Genomic DNA, 19,585 nt, shown 5'->3' on the forward strand with positions numbered 1-19,585 from the left:
AACTTGTTCATGATGCACGTTTTTATGTTTGGGATGATCCATATTTGTGGAAATTCTGCCCAGATCAGATTGTGCGTAGATGTGTGCATGAATCTGAGTTTAATTCCATTCTTACATTCTGCCATACTTATGCATGTGGGGGGCATTTTGGCACCCAAAGGACAGCCCTAAAGGTGTTACAATCTGGATTTTACTGGCCTAATCTCTTTAAAGATGCTAAAATGTTTTGTTTAACATGTGATAAGTGTCAAAGAACAGGTAACATAGGGCCTAAGGACCAAATGCCGCATCAATCTCTCTCCTTTGTGGAAATTTTTGATGTTTGGGGTATCGATTTCATGGGCCCCTTTCCTCCATCTTTTGGTTTCACTTACATCTTGCTAGCTGTCGATTATATTTCTAAATGGGTGGAAGCCAAAGCCACCCGTACTAACGATTCTAAGGTTGTTGCAGATTTTGTGAAATCTAATATTTTTGCTAGGTTTGGGATGCCACGAGTTTTAATCAGTGATGGGGGTTCTCACTTTTGTAACCGCACCATTGAAGCTTTGCTCAAGAAGTACAATGTTACGCATAAGGTTTCAACACCTTATCACCCTCAAACTAATGGGCAAGCTGAGGTTTCAAATAGGGAGATCAAACAAGTCCTAGAGAAAACCGTGGGACCCTCAAGAAGAGATTGGAGTTTGCACTTGGACGATGCATTGTGGGCCTATCGTACGGCTTACAAAACTCCCTTTGGCATGTCACCTTTTCGGCTTATCTATGGTAAGCCATGTCATTTGCCCGTTGAGTAAGAGCACAAGGCACATTGGGCTGTGAAAACCTTCAATATGGACATAGACGCTGCTGGAGTTCATAGGAAGCTCCAGTTAGATGAACTTGAGGAGATTAGGAACGCGGCTTACGAGAATGCTCGTATCTACAAAGACAAGACGAAGGCTTATCATGATAAGATGCTTCGTACCAAAACGTTCTCCAAGGGGCAGAAAGTGTTGCTTTTTGATTCAAGACTTCGGTTATTCCCTAGTAAGTTATGTTCCAAATGGATTGGACCTCTTGTTGTTACTAATGTTTTTCCTCATGGTGCAGTCCAAGTCCAAAGCTTAAAAAGTGGCCACGAGTTCAAGGTAAATGGGCATCGATTGAAGCCTTATTACACTCTGTTTGAGGAGCATGTCTGATGCGAAATAATTAAGCACACAAATTAAAACCCTCTTTTGACAATTGTAGTAAAGATGCAAGTAGGGATCGTTCTAGACCGGGGATTAGGAGGGATTACTAAATCACTTGGAAACTGACTCAAAAACGTAAACAAACGTTAAAAACACTAAACTAGACTCAAAGAATGCAAAACTAAACAATAAAACACTAAAACAAATCAAAAGACTCAAAGAATACAAAACACTTATAAACACAAATTAAGACACTTTCTAACTAAATAAGACACTAAAGTAAAGGGGGATTGAGGTTTTGACGAAATTAAACTAAATGCACAAATTGTAATTTAAAGACAGAATGTAAATATGAATGTGATGAAAATATGGATGAATGCTAGCTAGAAGGTTCTTCTCCACACATGTCACACTTGCATACAATTTGATTTTCAGTTGGTCTTTCGATGAATTATGAAACTCAACACCCCGGGTTAATTAGGTCCGCTTAAATTAACCGTCAAGTTTTCCTTAAGTTAATGAATTGGATGATTGCATGCGACAACCCAAAGCATTCCCCACAAGTTCCCTACATGAATTGCATAATAGAGATACAAGCAAGAATCATTAAGCATCATGAAAACTATAAGTGTTGACGAGGCATTTGTTACTATGATTGCATGAAACTTATGCCAAGAATTTATTTAACGCGATTGTTTATAAGCAACCTCCACTACTTGTGAATATAAGTTCATAACTATTAGGTGAAATTCACTTATATTCTAGCGTCATATTCATGCATGAAAATTAAGCGTGCACTCTCAATAAACATACACAAATAAGTTATCAATCAAGCAGTTAAACAAATTGAATCCACAATACATGAAATTCCAACCAAAAGTAATCAAATCATATTGCAAGCATAAACATGGTTTCGAATCACCCCCTAACTAAATGGGGATTTAGCCTCTCATGTTCACAACAAGAAAAATAAAATTTAATTTAAACATAATGAACAAAGGATTGATTACACCTAGAACGCCCAACGAATCCACTTGAATTTCTGCGCGTCGAAGCTCCTCTTTCCTCTTCTCCTTGCTGTGGCAGTGAGGTTTTTGGGAATTTCTGGATGTTGTTTTAGTTTGGGAATGGGTTTAGGGTGGTAAAGATGTGCGGCAAGATTGTGGAGTGATGGAGGAAGGCACGGCAAAGGTTTTGGGTGATGGTGGCTGCACGGTTTTGGGAGGAAAAATGGGAGAAAATCTGTGATGGTGGCTGCACGGTTTTTGGGAGGAAAAATGGGAGAGAATGGGTGATGCGGCTTGGTTGTAATTTAGGGTCAATGAGGAATGGAATCACAAGTTGCGGCTGATTAGAATAATAGGAATATGGTATAGAATATTAGGGTGAATGGTGTGCCAAATGCATGGCAAAGAAGAATAATCCTATATGGTGGCTGCCGCTTTTGATTAGTGTGAATGGGATCAAAAAGGGGTTCAATGAATTATCATTTAGGGTTAGTAAAAAGGTGCGGCTGAATGGGGAATATATGTTTATTAGGGTGAATGGTCAATGGGGGCCACGGCTAAGGTAAGAAAAATAAAATGGGATGGTGGCCACGGGTTGAAACTTTTGTTTGGTTTCTTAGGGTGCATGATAAATGGTGGAAACCCTAGGGCTTAGAAATTCAAACCCTCTTTTATTTTTATTAACTAAAATTCACCTAAAGGTTGCTAGAATTTAGGAAATAAAATCAGAAATTAAAGAGGGAATAATTAAAGGGTGCGGCTAGGGTTAGGTTAGGAGAGGGAAATAGGGTTTAATTTCACAACATTGGACAAAAGTGCCCCCCCCCTTGCACGGCAAGGGAAGGGAATTAGGGTTAAGGCACGGCAAGGTTGTGTAATTGGGTTAGGGCCTTGATTTTGTGTCCTAAAGTGCCTACAAGGACTTCAAAGTGGCTAGAAAATACGGACGTTTAAGATTAGGAAAGGTTACCAAAACGGGAAACCTAGGGTTAACTTTCCTACTTTAAGTAAGAAACCTTGTTTGAGTAAGATTCCTCGTTTTGGTAAGAATTCATCGTTGGAGTAAGAATTCGTCGTTTCTTCAAATCTTCAACTCATTCATTCCTCTTTCGCTCCAAAAGACTCCAATTTGCATCTTCTTGCACACTTTAGCCTTATAATCTGAAAATACACAAAAGTAGCCTTAAACACTAAAATAACTTAAGTAAACACAACATAAATGCACGAGAACAAGCTAATTAAGTCGCATGAATATGCTCCTATCAAATTCCCCCACACTTAACTTTTGCTAGTCCTCGAGCAAAACAAAACAACTAAACTAAACAAAACGAAACAAAACAAACAAAACATAACCTAAACCTTCCAACGTTTGCCTCAGGGATTTCCAATGAAACATGACATATCAAAGATCATTACTCACATAGCTTTTAGTCTTCCCTCCCCTCAAGCATATACTTAATCATAGTCACCATTCACTAGTTCGCATTTAATCAATTAAAACACATTTTGAATGTAGTCACATGCCTTAGAGAATTCCCTCAATTCCTCACTAGTTATACACTCAATTTTCACTCAGATTTTCTGACTACACACCCTACACTAGTTATATGTGAGAAGATTGATGTAAACAAGAAAAACTAGTACTCACATATGTTATAACAAAGAACGCAATTTCTGGAGTAATTAAACGTGTTTAGATATGATCTCATGAATGGAATGCTACTACTTAGACGCGAGAACCAGTGACACCATATGCTCATACCAAATTCAAACTCCACAATTGAAATGCACAACACTCAAGATAGAAGTCAAGGGTTGTAACGGGGCTTAGGGTATTGGCTAACAATGAAAGGTAGGGATAAACAAAAGCTCTTTAAGCAATAGAAGCAAAGTATTGAAATTAAGTCCTAGAATTCCCTTAGAATGCAGAAATCAACTTTTAGACAAATAGGGAAGATTCAAACAACTCTTAGGGCCTAATTCATTGTTTTGGGCCCTTACTTCAACAAACAATACTTTTCAACTCTTTTTCACTTCTTTTTCTTTCTTTCTTTTTTTTTCTTTTTTTTTTTTTTTTTTTTTTTTTTTTTTTCTAGCCGTGCCTATGGCACATAACTCACATCAATAATCCTTCCCCCACACTTATTTCCTGCAGCACATTAATCAAAAGGAACTCATTCATGCTTACTATGCTTCAAGAACAAGGGTACGGATGGTCCTAATCTATGCTAGGTGAGGATGAAATGTGTTAACAAAGAACATGGCTAACACGGCTCAAAGGGGGTTAAACTTAAACACAAAATGAGTGAAGGGCGCACGGCTATTTGGCTTTTGGTGGTGGTCACTACACAACTTCATCTTGAATACGTGTTATGCAAATCAATGACATGCTTTGAATGAAATGGGCATGAGTTCTAGCATTTGGAACTAAGTGATGAAAACGCCTTCTAAGTAGTAACCAAGCAATGAATAATGAGATCATGCAACGACTTTAGAAAACAATAATGCACAGATTTTAACTCTCCAAATAACGTTTAGGCTCAAGTCTCACAGGGATGTAGCGTTAGTTTGAGTTCCTTCCTTCAAGCATGTTACAAAAACTGATTTTTATCATTTGTGATTACATGTGAATTCGTAAACTATAACTACAAACAAGCATAAACCAAAGAGTATATCAAACGTCCATCCATGTTTGTAACTTTCTTTAACCATAATGCAATTAAAAACCAAATCCTCATCATTGTGTTGGAAGGTAACCTATGACACAAACAAACACACAAAAACAACTCTTTTTGGGTTTTTCAAAACAATTTTTCAAATTTTTATGGTATTTTCGGATTTTTAAGTCAACACACTCTAAAACATTCTAAAATAGCTTAAAAACACTTAAAAACAGTGGGAAACAAGTTTAGACATGTTAGGTGGTAATACCCTACGAATTTCATGCAAAAATATCTCAAAACAGAATGTTACCCCCCCCCCCCCACACTTAAACTAAACATTGTCCTCAATGTTTTAGACACAATTGATCACATTACACATAACATAAAGTAAGCAACAAAGGAAAGGGTTTAGGGACGCAAATCTGAGTGTGGAGCGATTCCCAAGTTCGTCCTTTGTTGATTGCATGGGTTGCCTCCCAAGTAGCGCTTGCTTTAACGTCTTCCAGCCGGACGAAACCTTCTTTTAATCTCCACTAGGGCTCACGGCATAGAATGGATCCTTGAATGGAAGGTGATACTTGAAGTGAACCGGCATTGGTTTGAATTCTAGTGTAGGTGCCTGATTCATCAAAATCAGCCAGTTAGTATAAAATGTAATGGAATTTGGAGAAGATGACTTACTTGTTTTGTCCGGCAAGAACTTAATGACAAACACCACTCCTTTGAAAGTTTCAGGGATATTGGACTTGGCCAGATTGCATGTGATGGTTATGACTTGTCCAATGTCATCAAATTCAACTTCTTTGGGTTTTGTGGTTTCAAATATGTCCTCTTTGATGCCTTCTACATCTTCTCCAGCCACTACCTTCTCTTGAATCATTCTTCTTGGTGTACAAAGTCCTTTGAAGAATTCAACACCATCTAAAACTTGCTGTGTTGCACCAAGAATTGGAATAGCATTTTGCACCTTTGGGAAGCCTTCCACGATGTCCTTTTTACTCTCTTCTTGGTTGGGAATCAAAAACCTGCTAGGAAAAGGGACATTGGGTGGAATAACATCAGAATAACATGGAATTGGGACGTCCTTACTTGTGGTGGGTGATTTAGAGGGCTTAGGGGGCTGCGGCAAGGGTTGTTCTACCCTTGCCGTGTGCATGTCTTCTTCCTCCTCCTCAATTAGCAGCTCCTCATCCACTTCTAGGCTATGTTTGGACATTATTAGGTCAACTCCAACCTCCATAGCACTTCCCAAAGTGATAGCATTATGGATTTCAAAATCTTCCTTCGAGTTTTCAATAGTTGAGTTGGAGAGTTCACTTTGCTCTTGAATTTGTTTCATGAACTCCATAATCTGCCCAATTTGCTCCTCCAATTTACCCCACTTCTTGTCTTGATTTTGTTCGTCCTGCGTCAAAGAGGTTAGTAATTGAAATTTTTTATCATTATCCATGGACATACTTGAACTTGATTGGAATTGTTGTGGGGGAGGTTGTGGTGGCTGCATAGGTGTTGTATAGAACTCCTCATATGGTTGCCAATATGCTTCTTGTTGAGCCTCATTGGCTTGATTTTGTGACCCCTGCACCAAAGAATTTAATTCATTAAGAACTTGATTATAATCTATTGACGAACTTGAATTTAATTGAGCATATTGCGTATGAAGTTGTGGTGGCTGCATAGGTCTTGAATAGAACTCCTCATATGGCTGCCAATATGCTTCACGTTGAACTTGTTGAGCTTCCCACCACATAGAGTTTGAATGATCCCTCCAATCTCTTTGTGGACATTGATTGGCTTGAAATCCTTGCCTATATGAAGCACCAAATGTAGGGACACTCTGCATTGTGGTCCTTTCGGAATACGGCGACAATTGAGAAGTAAGATTTGCCAATTGAGCTTGAATGCTAGCAAAATCCATATCTTACTTCTCTAGTACCTAAAATCAAAGAAAGAGAACTAAATCAAATATGAAAAGTAACAACAAACAAAGAAAACAACACTAAGTTAGAAACTAAAACGAAAACAACTAAACCAAAAAGAAAAGAACCAAGGGATTAGCAAAGTTGCTAATCCCCGGCAACGGCGCCAAAAATTTGATGCGAAATAATTAAGCACACAAATTAAAACCCTCTTTTGACAATTGTAGTAAAGATGCAAGTAGGGATCGTTCTAGACCGGGGATTAGGAGGGATTACTAAATCACTAGGAAACTGACTCAAAAACGTAAACAAACGTTAAAAACACTAAACTAGACTCAAAGAATGCAAAACTAAATAATAAAACACTAAAACAAATCAAAAGACTCAAAGAATACAAAACACTTATAAACACAAACTAAGACACTTTCTAACTAAATAAGACACTAAAGTAAAGGGGGATTGAGGTTTTGACGAAATTAAACTAAATGCACATATTGTAATTTAAAGACAGAATGTAAATATGAATGTGATGAAAATATGGATGAATGCTAGCTAGAAGGTTCTTCTCCACACATGTCACACTTGCATACAATTTGATTTTCAGTTGGTCTTTCGATGAATTATGAAACTCAACACCCCGGGTTAATTAGGTCCGCTTAAATTAACCGTCAAGTTTTCCTTAAGTTAATGAATTGGATGATTGCATGCGACAACCCAAAGCATTCCCCACAAGTTCCCTACATGAATTGCATAATAGAGATACAAGCAAGAATCATTAAGCATCATGAAAACTATAAGTGTTGACGAGGCATTTGTTACTATGATTGCATGAAACTTATGCCAAGAATTTATTTAACGCGATTGTTTATAAGCAACCTCCACTACTTGTGAATATAAGTTCATAACTATTAGGTGAAATTCACTTATATTCTAGCGTCATATTCATGCATGAAAATTAAGCGTGCACTCTCAATAAACATACACAAATAAGTTATCAATCAAGCAGTTAAACAAATTGAATCCACAATACATGAAATTCCAACCAAAAGTAATCAAATCATATTGCAAGCATAAACATGGTTTCGAATCACCCCCTAACTAAATGGGGATTTAGCCTCTCATGTTCACAACAAGAAAAATAAAATTTAATTTAAACATAATGAACAAAGGATTGATTACACCTAGAACGCCCAACGAATCCACTTGAATTTCTGCGCGTCGAAGCTCCTCTTTCCTCTTCTCCTTGCTGTGGCAGTGAGGTTTTTGGGAATTTCTGGATGTTGTTTTAGTTTGGGAATGGGTTTAGGGTGGTAAAGATGTGCGGCAAGATTGTGGAGTGATGGAGGAAGGCACGGCAAAGGTTTTGGGTGATGGTGGCTGCACGGTTTTGGGAGGAAAAATGGGAGAAAATCTGTGATGGTGGCTGCACGGTTTTTGGGAGGAAAAATGGGAGAGAATGGGTGATGCGGCTTGGTTGTAATTTAGGGTCAATGAGGAATGGAATCACAAGTTGCGGCTGATTAGAATAATAGGAATATGGTATAGAATATTAGGGTGAATGGTGTGCCAAATGCATGGCAAAGAAGAATAATCCTATATGGTGGCTGCCGCTTTTGATTAGTGTGAATGGGATCAAAAAGGGGTTCAATGAATTATCATTTAGGGTTAGTAAAAAGGTGCGGCTGAATGGGGAATATATGTTTATTAGGGTGAATGGTCAATGGGGGCCACGGCTAAGGTAAGAAAAATAAAATGGGATGGTGGCCACGGGTTGAAACTTTTGTTTGGTTTCTTAGGGTGCATGATAAATGGTGGAAACCCTAGGGCTTAGAAATTCAAACCCTCTTTTATTTTTATTAACTAAAATTCACCTAAAGGTTGCTAGAATTTAGGAAATAAAATCAGAAATTAAAGAGGGAATAATTAAAGGGTGCGGCTAGGGTTAGGTTAGGAGAGGGAAATAGGGTTTAATTTCACAACATTGGACAAAAGTGCCCCCCCCCCTTGCACGGCAAGGGAAGGGAATTAGGGTTAAGGCACGGCAAGGTTGTGTAATTGGGTTAGGGCCTTGATTTTGTGTCCTAAAGTGCCTACAAGGACTTCAAAGTGGCTAGAAAATACGGACGTTTAAGATTAGGAAAGGTTACCAAAACGGGAAACCTAGGGTTAACTTTCCTACTTTAAGTAAGAAACCTTGTTTGAGTAAGATTCCTCGTTTTGGTAAGAATTCATCGTTGGAGTAAGAATTCGTCGTTTCTTCAAATCTTCAACTCATTCATTCCTCTTTCGCTCCAAAAGACTCCAATTTGCATCTTCTTGCACACTTTAGCCTTATAATCTGAAAATACACAAAAGTAGCCTTAAACACTAAAATAACTTAAGTAAACACAACATAAATGCACGAGAACAAGCTAATTAAGTCGCATGAATATGCTCCTATCAATGTCGTGGAGGAAACACCCCTCAATGCCGTGGCCTCCCCTGAAGCTTGATGGAGGTGTTCGTCCGGCTGCACGACGTTAAAGCAAGCGTTTCTTGGGAGGCAACCCATGCGTTCAACAAAGGAAGAGCTTAAACATCGCTTCACATCCAGATTTGCGTTCCTCAACTCTTCTCTTTGTTATTTATATTATGTTATTTGTGCTCAGTTTGTTGATTTGTTTGTTTATGTGTTTGCATGTTAGTTTATGCTTGAAACATTGAGGACAATGTTTGATTTAAGTGTAGGGGGGTTAACAATCTGTTTTTGTTTGAAATTCGTGGGAGTTATTCACCTATCACTTATAATGTTGTTTCTTGCTGTTTTAAGTGTTTTTAGAGTGTTTTAGTGTGTTTTATGATGTCTTGAAGTAAAACTCCGAAAATGTGATAAAAATTTGAAAAATTGTTTTGAAAAACCCAAAAAGAGTTATTTTTGTGTGTTTGTTTGTGTCTTAGGGTACCTTCCAACACAATGATGAGGATTCGGTTTGTAATTACATGGCTGTTAAAGAGAGTTATAAACATGGATGAAAGTTTGATTTACTCTTTGGGTTATGCTTGGTTGTGGTTATAATTTATGAATTCATATGCAATCATAAAGGAAAAATCAGTTTTTGTAACATGTTTGAAGGAAGGAACTCATAATAACGCTACATCCATGTGAGACTCAAGCCATTACCTTCTTTGGAGAGTTATAATCTGTGATTCTTTGTTTTCTAAAGTTGTTGCATGATCTCATTATTCCTTACTTGGTTGCTACTTAGAATGCAATTGTATCATGATAGAACTAAATGCTAGAACTTATACCCGTTTCATTCAAAGCATGACATTGAATTGCATAACACATATCAAGATGAAGTTGTGTAGTTGCCACCACAGCCAAATAGCCTTACTTCCCATATTTCGTATATTTTGTAAGTTTTAACCCCGTTGAGCCTTGTTTAGCCTTTATTCTTTGTTAACCCACATTATCCTCACCTAGCCTAGTTTAGGACAGTCCACACCCTTGTTCTTAAAACATAGTGAGCATGACTTAAATGAATTCCTTTTGAGTTACATTATGCAAGAAAATGAGTGTGGGAGAGGGAATGTTTGTTCTTAAGTTCATATGTATGTTTTGAGATTCAAAAGAAAAGAAAAAGTTGTGAAAAACGTATGAAAAAGAAAAACAGAAAAGAAAAGAAAGAAAGAAAGGAAAAAGAGCTTGAAAAGATGTAAGAATGAGTGATTAAGTGTTGAATGTTGAAGAAAGGGTCCAAAACACCAAATCTGGCCGTAAATTGTCTAAATTTTCCCTTTTTGTTCAAAAGCTGAGTTTTCATTCAAAAGTGAATTCTAAGTTGATTCAAATGCTTTGCTCACTATTTCTTTAAGAACTTTTGTTTTCCATATCCCTTATTTGTTAGCCAAACACCTTTAGCCCCGTTTCAACCCTTATGCTTCAATCTTGATCGTTATGTGTTCAATAATGTGGAGTTTGGAATTGATATGAGCATATGGTGTCAACGGTTCTTGCATCTAAGTAGTAGCCTTCCTTTCATGAGATCATATTCATACATTCACTTATAACTCCAGAAAAGTGCTTTCTTTGTTAAAACATATGTGAGTATTAGTTTTCATATCTACATTAATCTTCTCACATATAACTAGTATAGGGAGTGTAGTTAGAAAATCTGAGTGAAAATTGAGTGCATATCTAGTAAGGACTTGAGGGAATTCTCTAAGGCATGTTACTACATTCAAAATGTTGTTTTAATCGATCGATTGTGAACTAGTAAGTGGTGACTGTGATTAAGTATGTGCTCAAGTGTAAAGATGACCAAAATCTGTGGGAATGATGATTTTTAACATGTCATGTGCATTGGAAACCCCTGAGGCAAATGTTGGAAGGTTTAGGTTGTGTTTTGTTCGTTTTGTCTCGTTTCGTGTTCCTTTGTTTGTTTTGTTTTGCTCGAGGACTAGCAAAAGCTAACTGTGGGGGAATTTGATAGGAGCATATTTAGGCGACTTAGTTGGCTTCTTCTTGTGCATTTACGTTGTTATTTCTTAGTTCTTTAAGTCTTTTAAGCCATTTTCGTATGTTTTCAGGTTCTAAGGGCTAAAGGAGCAAAGAAGTGCATTTTGGAGTCTTTTGGAGCACTTTTGGGCTAAAGATGGATAGCTTATGCTTGGAGCCAAAGTGTTGGACGAAATTGAAGACCAAGTGAGCCTAGAATCGAAGGAAGAAGGAGGAATCAAGAATTGGAAACCAGTTTCCATTATTGGGAGTTTCTATTTTTGAAGCTTTCCAATTGTGCAAGTTTCCATTTGTGAAGGTGTCCATTTTTGAAGTTTCCAAATAATGTTGGTTGCCTAAATCACATGTTCTAGAAGTGATGCGAGATTTATACGCACACAAATTAAACCCTCTTTTCGTCAAATTGTAGTATATGTATAAGTAGGGATCGTTCTGGACCGGGGATTAGGAGGGATTGTTAACCACTTGGATTTGACTCAAAAACGTAAAATAACAATATGAAACACTATACTAGACTCAAAGAATGCAAAACTAAACTTTAAAACACTAAGACAAACCAAAAGACTCAAAACAACACAAACACACTCAAATCTGCCTAAAAACCACTTTCTGGGCAGATTTGAGCACAAACACAAATTTGGACGAAATTAAGTAATAACTTGACTCAAGAATGTAAAAACACAATATAAAACACTAAACTAACTCAAAGAATGTAAAACTAAACACTTAAAACATTAAAACAAACCAAAAGACTCAAACATCACCCAAAACACTCAAAACTGCCTTAAAATCACTTTCTGGGCAGTTTTGAGCACTTTGGTGAATTTGGACGAAATTGGGAAATAAAATGAATCAAAACACTTAAAAGCACAAACTAAATTGATTTCTAACTAAATTGGACATTAAAGTAAAGGGGGATTTAGATTTATACGAAAATTGAAATAACAAAACAAGTTAATAAACTAAACAGATTGTAAAACGAATTTGATGGAATGGAATGAATGGATGATAGAATGGCTAAGGGGTTCATCTCCATACATGTTATACTTGCATAATAAAATGATTTCCAATTGCATTTCAATAAACCATGAAACTCAACACCCCGGGTTAACCGTGATGCACTAATTAACCTTCAAATCTTCCTAACGTTATTGAATTGGATGGGTTAGCGCATACAACAATTCAAAACATTCCCCACAAGTCCTCAACATGAATGCATAGAAGAGATACAAGCAAGAATCATTACGCTCTATGAAAATTATAAGTGTTGACGAGGCATTCGTTACTATGGATTGCATGAAACTTATGCCAAGAATTTGTTTAACGCGATTGTTTATAAGCAACCTCCACTACTTGTGAATATAAGTTCATAACGATTAGGTGAAACTTACTTATATTCTAGCGTCATATTCATGCATGAAAATTAAGCGCGCATTCTCAATAAACATACATAAATAAGTTATCAATCAAACGGTTAAACAAATTGAATCCACAACTTATGAAACGCAATTAGAAGTATTCAAATCAAAATGCAAGCATAAACATATATTTCGAATCCCCCCCCTAGCCAAGGGGGGTTTAGTTGAATTTAAACATTGGAATCAAAGAAACACCTAAACATTCCAACAACTCAAACTTGAATTGTATGAACGTTTAGGCCCTCTTCTCTTCCATTCCTCATTCGTACAAAACAAAGAGTATTGAAATTAAACATTGAAATCAAAGAAACACCTAAACATTCCAACAACTCAAACTTGAATTGTATGAACGTTTAGGCCCTCTTATCTTCCTCTTCGTTGTAGCACAAGGTCTAAGGATAGTTTGATGGTGTGAATGGTTTGGGGAGTGGTTGGAGTGGCTGCAATGGAGGAGAAAAGTGTTTTGGTGGCTGCTGCAAGGGTGTGGAGAGGTTTTGACGAATTTCTGGAATATGGAAGAGTGAATGAATGAGTATGAATGCAATGGATGCTTATTTATAGGTGAAATGGGGGGAACATGACAGCTAGGAGGGAATGTGGCTGCATGTGCAAGGGGACAATCTGAAAATGCATGTGAAAGCATGTGTTGGCTGCAATGATGAAATGGATGGGAGTGCATGTGGCTTAATTAATTAAAGGGAGTGCATGTGCAATGTTTTAAAGGATGGAATGCATGTGAATATGATGGAAATCTGATTTATTTGAAGATGCATGTGCAATGAAGTGGAATGACAGCTAGGTTATGATGATGAATGCATGTGGCTGATTTAATTGAATAGGAAGGCATGTGGATTTAATGGTTTAAAGGGTGAATGCATGTGGATGCATGTGTTGATGAATGGGATTGTGGAGTGGCTGGAATGATGAAAGAATAAAGGGTGCATGTGGGTTAATTAATTAAAGGGAGTGCATGTGCAATGTTGTTGTTGGTGCAATGATGGAGGAACAAGTGCATGTGAATGCATGGTGATAGCATGTGCACGGTTTTGGTTGGAATGATGGAAGATTGTGAAAACATGTGAATGCATGTGTTTGATGAATGATAAGTGGTGAATGATATGATAAGTGATAAGTGGTGAATGATAAGTGATGAATGATAAGTAATGGGAGCATGTGAGGGAATGAATAATGAATGCATGTGTATGGTTTTGGGAGAAAGGTGGAGATGCACGGCATAAGGGAATTGGAAGGTTTAAATGTCCTAAAACTAAAGGGAACAAAGTTCCAACACTTTGGTCTTCAATTTCGTCCAACATTTTGGCGCAAAGCATAAGCTATCCATCCTTAGCCCAAAAGTGCTCCAAAAGTCTCCAAAATGCATCTTTTTGCTCCTTTAGCCCTTTGGACCTACAAACACACGAAAATAGCTTAAAGGACTAAAATAACTAAAGAAACATAACGTAAATGCACGAGAACAAGCCATTTTAGTCGCATGAATATGCTCCTATCAAATACCCCCACACTTATCTTTTGCTAGTCCTCGAGCAAAACAAAACAACAAAAGAACACGAAACTAGACAAAACGAACAAAACACAACCTACACCTTCCAACAATCGTCTCACGGATTTCCAATGCACATGACAAGTTAAAAATCATTAGTCCCATAGATTTTAGTCATCTTCACACTTGAATACATTCTTAATCATAGTCACCACATACTAATTCACAATTAAGCATTTAAAACCATGTTTTGAATGTAGTAACATGCCTTAGAGAATTTGCTCAATTCCTTACTAGATGTACTCTCGTTTTTTTTACACAGATTTTCTGACTACACTCCCTACACTAGGTATATGTGAGAAGATTGATGTAAACATGTAGACGAACACTCACATATGTTATAACAAGGAAAGCATTTTCTGGAATTACTAACATGTATATATATGATCTCATGAATGGAATGCCACTACTTAGAACGAGAACCAGTGATTCCATAAGCTCATATCAATTCCAAACTCCACATTTTGAAACACATAACGATCAAGATAGAAGCATACGGGTTGAAACGGGGCTAAAGGTGTTTGGCTAACAAAGAAGGGATATGGAAAACAAAGGTTCTTAAAGAAATAGCGAGCAAAGCATTTGAATTAACGTAGAATTCACTTTTGAATGAAAACTCAATCTTTTGAACAACAAGGGGGAACAAACTCTTTTTCCTTTCTTTCTTTTCTTTTCTGTTTTTCTTTTTCATATGTTTTTCACAATTCTTTTTTTTTTTTCTTTTCTTTTGACTCTCAAAACATACATAAACACTTAAGAACAAAACATTCTCTCCCCCACACTCATTTTCTTTCATAATGTACTCAAAAGGAATTCATTTAAGTCATGCTCACTATCTTTTAAGAACAAGGGTGTGGACTGTCCTATACTAGGCTAGGTGAGGATAATGTGGTTAAACAAAGAATAAAGGCTAAACAAGGCTCAACGGGGTTAAAACTTACAACAAATACGAAATATGGGAAGTAAGGCTATTTGGCTATGGTGGCAACTACACAACTTCATCTTGATATATGTTATGCAATTCAATGTCATGCTTTGAATGAAACGGATATAAGTTCTAGCATTTAGTTCTATCATGATACAATTGCATTCTAAGTAGCAACCAAGCAAGGAATAATGAGATCATGCAACAACTTTAGAAAACAAAGAATCACAGAAAATAACTCTCCAAAGAAGGTAATGGCTCGAGTCTCACAGGGTTGTAGCGTTTGTTTGAGTTCCTTCCTTCAAGCATGTTACAAAAACGAATTTTTCTTTTATGATTGCATGTGAAGTCATACATTATAACCATATCCAAGCATATACCAAGAGTAAATCAAACTTTTCTCTATTTTATAACTCTTTTTAACAGTCATGCAATTACAAACCAAATCCTTATCATTGTGTTGGAAGGTACCCTAAGACACAAACACACAAAAACGACTCAAAACACTCTTTTTAGGCTTTTTAAAACATGTTTTTCAACTTTTTATGTGATTTTCGAAGTTATAAAACAAAACATACTAAAAACACTCTAAGACAACTTAAAAACACCTTAAAACAGCAAGGAACAACATTTGAAGTAATGGGTGATAAAATCCCACGAATTTGCATTAAATATACTTAGTTACCCCCCCACACTTAAATCAAACATTGTCCTCAATGTTTTAAGCATAGATTCACACAAAACATAAGTAAACACACAAAAAGCAACTAAACATACTAAACATGGCAGAATGTCACTTAACAAAGAGAAGAGTTTAGGGACGCAAATCTGGTTATGGAGTGTAAATTCCATCTTCTCCTTGGTAATTGCATTGAGGCATTGATCTTGGTGATTCCACAGGCTTTCTCTTGAACTGGTTTCTGCCCATCGTTGATTTTCCTTTGTGCTACTCTTGAACTGGGCAGCAGGATTCTTTTGGGTCTCCTCCACTTGTTGATTTTCCTTTGTGCTACTGGGCTGGAGGATTCTTTTGGTCTTCCCCGAAGGTCTGAGCTTACCCCTTTGGTCTGTTTCTTTGTTCAATCTTTCCAATTCGTATTGAAAAGGGTTGGAGGATAACTCAGCCTATGTTTGTCTCCACATGCTTCAATGTATCATTTTCACTTGCCTTACTCGCTCCCCTTTGCAGAAGTGGTCCCTTCTCCGGAAGTGTATCAACCGTTGAAGATGACTACTCGAGAGCAACGCTAGGTAAGCAATCAGGAATAGATTCCAGGCAGTTGGCTCCAGATCGGAAGACTGACTCCAAGTGCCGGCTGATTGCTTCTTTTACTTTGCCATGCGAGTAAGAACAAGGACAAAGAAAAAGACAGGGAAAGAGCATGATATGAGATACTTTTGCTTTTGACCTTGATGATATGAGATACCTTTGCTTTTGAAGAAGCGGTGAATGAATCAGCATACTTCAATCCGCCGTTTCCTCCTGGGTCATCTGTACTCCAGGCATCTGGTATCATCTTTGGGGAAGAAGAAAGAATTGAGTATTTCGAAAGGCTTTTCAGGGAGTGCGCCCTCAGAGGTGAGGGAGAGTTGGGCATTTTCTTCAGGTTTGCCTTGCCATAAAAGACGAAGGTCGACATATATAGAGATAATATCAAGTGGTGGTACTGTTCTTTTACCCTTGTCGACAAATGTCTCTTCGATTTCTGAACGACGCCTCTTCGATTTCTGAGCGGGCGCCCCTTCGATTTCTGAACGACGCCCCTTTGCTTTCTGAACGAGTGCCCTTCGATCTCTGAACGACACGTAGTAGCGCGGATGCGGCTCCTTTTGTCAAAGCTGCACGCGTTTTCTGAAAAGCCGAGAAAGCGTCGCCGAACTTTGCGCTTGTCGGCTAAAGATGTGTAGTTGCGATGATGGCCTCCACGTGTTGTCTGAAAAGAAGAACTCTTTTGACAAAGTTGAACGCGTCTTCTGAAAAGCCGAGAAAACGTCGCCTAAATTACGCCGGAAATTCCGCCTTTTTGAATCGGTGGACGCGTCGCCTTGGCTTTTTATAGAGCTATCGATCACCACAACAAACACACTCTGAAAACTTCCCATTCTTGAAAATCGACTCCGGCCCTTTGAAATTTAATTCCACCCCTTCTCTTTGAACACTTTTGAAAAAAAATGGCAAACTCATCGAACCTTAGCTTGGAATTGAGCCTTAGCAGTGATACGGGCGCGCCGCGTCAAGGTAACGTATGGCGCCCTTCTTTCTTATCTTCTAACGGTCTTCTTACAGGTGAAGACTCCGTGATGCAGGACGCCACAACAGCTACAATAGTAGCTAGGAACCTCCTCACTCCAAAAGATAGTAGGCTGCTGTCAGGACGGTCCGATGAGTTGGCCATTCAAGAGTCCCTCGCACTTAGTGTTCAGTGTGCGAGTTCTGTGTCCAACATGGGCCAACGCCTGCTTGCCCGCTCCCGTCAGGTGGAATCATTGATGGCAGAGGTGGAAAGTCTCAAGCAGGAGATCCAGCAGCTTAAGTACGAGAATAGAAGTTTGCACGTGCTTGCAAACAACTATTCGACGGGCATGAAGAGGAAGCTTGATGAGCTGCAAGAGTCTGAAGGTCGGATTCACAGTGACCGTCAAAGGTTTTCGTCTTTCCTCCAGAGGCACCTTTTTCCTGGATCATCCAGCGTTTGGCCAAGTATTGAGGCCTGGAATGCTCTAGCTCCGATGCCTCCCGCTCCGATGCCTTCCGCTCCAGTGTCTTCCGCTCCGATGCCTTCCGCTCCAATGCATTCCGCTCCGATGCCTTCTGCTTCAAAGCCTCGTAGTGGGGCTTCACGTAAACAACCTTTGTGAAGCTCCATCTTTAGTATTTTATTTAATAAATTTTTTTTTTTTTTTTTTTTTTTTTTTTTTTAACATAAATAAAATCAAACGGCATGGAATTGGTCCTTGAATGGAAGGTGATACTTGAAGTGAACCGGCATTGGTTTGAATTCTAGTGTAGGTGCCTGATTCATAAAAAACAGCAAGTTAGTATAAAATGTAATGGAATTTGGAAAAAAAAACTTACTTGTTTTGTCCGATAAGAACTCGATGACAAACACCACTCCTTTGAAAGTTTCAAGGATATTGGACTTGGCCAGATTGCAAGTGATGGTTATGACTTGTCGAATGTCATCAAATTTAACTTCTTTGGATTTTGTGGTTTCAAGAACGTCCTCTTTGATGAATTCATGACATTCCCTACTTTGCACCTTTGGAAGGGCTTCCAAGATGTCTTTTTCACTTTCTTCTTCCTTGGAATTCATGAACCTGCAAGGAATAGGGATATTTGTTGGAATGGGGTTAGAACTAATTGGAACAACCTTACTTGAATTAGATGGCGTAGGAGCAATAAGTGCTTCTGACAAAGGTGCTTCAAATCCTCCCTTCGGATTTACAATGGTTGAACTAGGGAGTTTGCCTTGGTCACAAAATTGTCCTACGAACTCCGCTATCTGCCCAATTTGCTTTTCCAAGTGGTCCAACCTTTTGTCTTCTTGTCGAGCCTCATTGTCTTGATTTTGTGAGCCCTGCACCAAACAAATTAATTCATTAAGCTTTTGATTATAATCTATTGACGAACTTAAATTTGGTTGGGCATATTGAATATGAGGTTGTGGTGGGTGTATAGGTCTTGAATAGAACTCCTCATATGGCTGCCAATATCCTTCTTCTTGAACATGTTGAGGTTCCCACCACATAGAGTTTGAATGATCACTCCAATCTGAACTGTAAGTATTGGAAAACACGTTATTCCTTGATTGAAGATCAAATATATCAACACTTTGCATTTGAGACCTTTCCATGAGCTGTGACAAAAGAGAAGCATTATCAAGTGCCATGTTGTTCTTCTCTAGTATTTGAATTCAACAAACAAAACAAAAATCAAAGACTAAAACTAAAATACATAACAGAAACAAATAATCCAAGAGATTAGCAAATTTGCTAATCCCCGGCAACGGCGCCAAAATTTGATGCAAGATTTATACGCACACAAATTAAACCCTCTTTTCGTCAAATTGTAGTATATGTATAAGTAGGGATCGTTCTGGACCGGGGATTAGGAGGGATTGTTAACTGATAGGAGCATATTCATGCGACTTAAATGGCTTGTTCTCGTGCATTTACGTTATGTTTCTCTAGTTATTTTAGTCCTTTATGCTTCTTTTGTGTGTTTTCAGGTTCTAAGGGCAAGGTATGCAAAAGGATGCCTTTTGGAGCAAATTAGAGATTGGAATGGATATCATATGCTTGGAGCCAAGAGGATGGACGAAATTAAAGACTTGAAGTAGGAAAGTTAAATCCTAAAAGACCTCATGTTTAAGCATCATTGAAGACTCCTACGCATTTTAGAACACAAAAACAACATTC

This window comes from Pyrus communis, chromosome 17 (genome assembly GCF_041283825.1).
Source record: "Pyrus communis isolate YQ-2024b chromosome 17, ASM4128382v1, whole genome shotgun sequence".
Lineage (NCBI taxonomy): Eukaryota > Viridiplantae > Streptophyta > Magnoliopsida > Rosales > Rosaceae > Pyrus > Pyrus communis.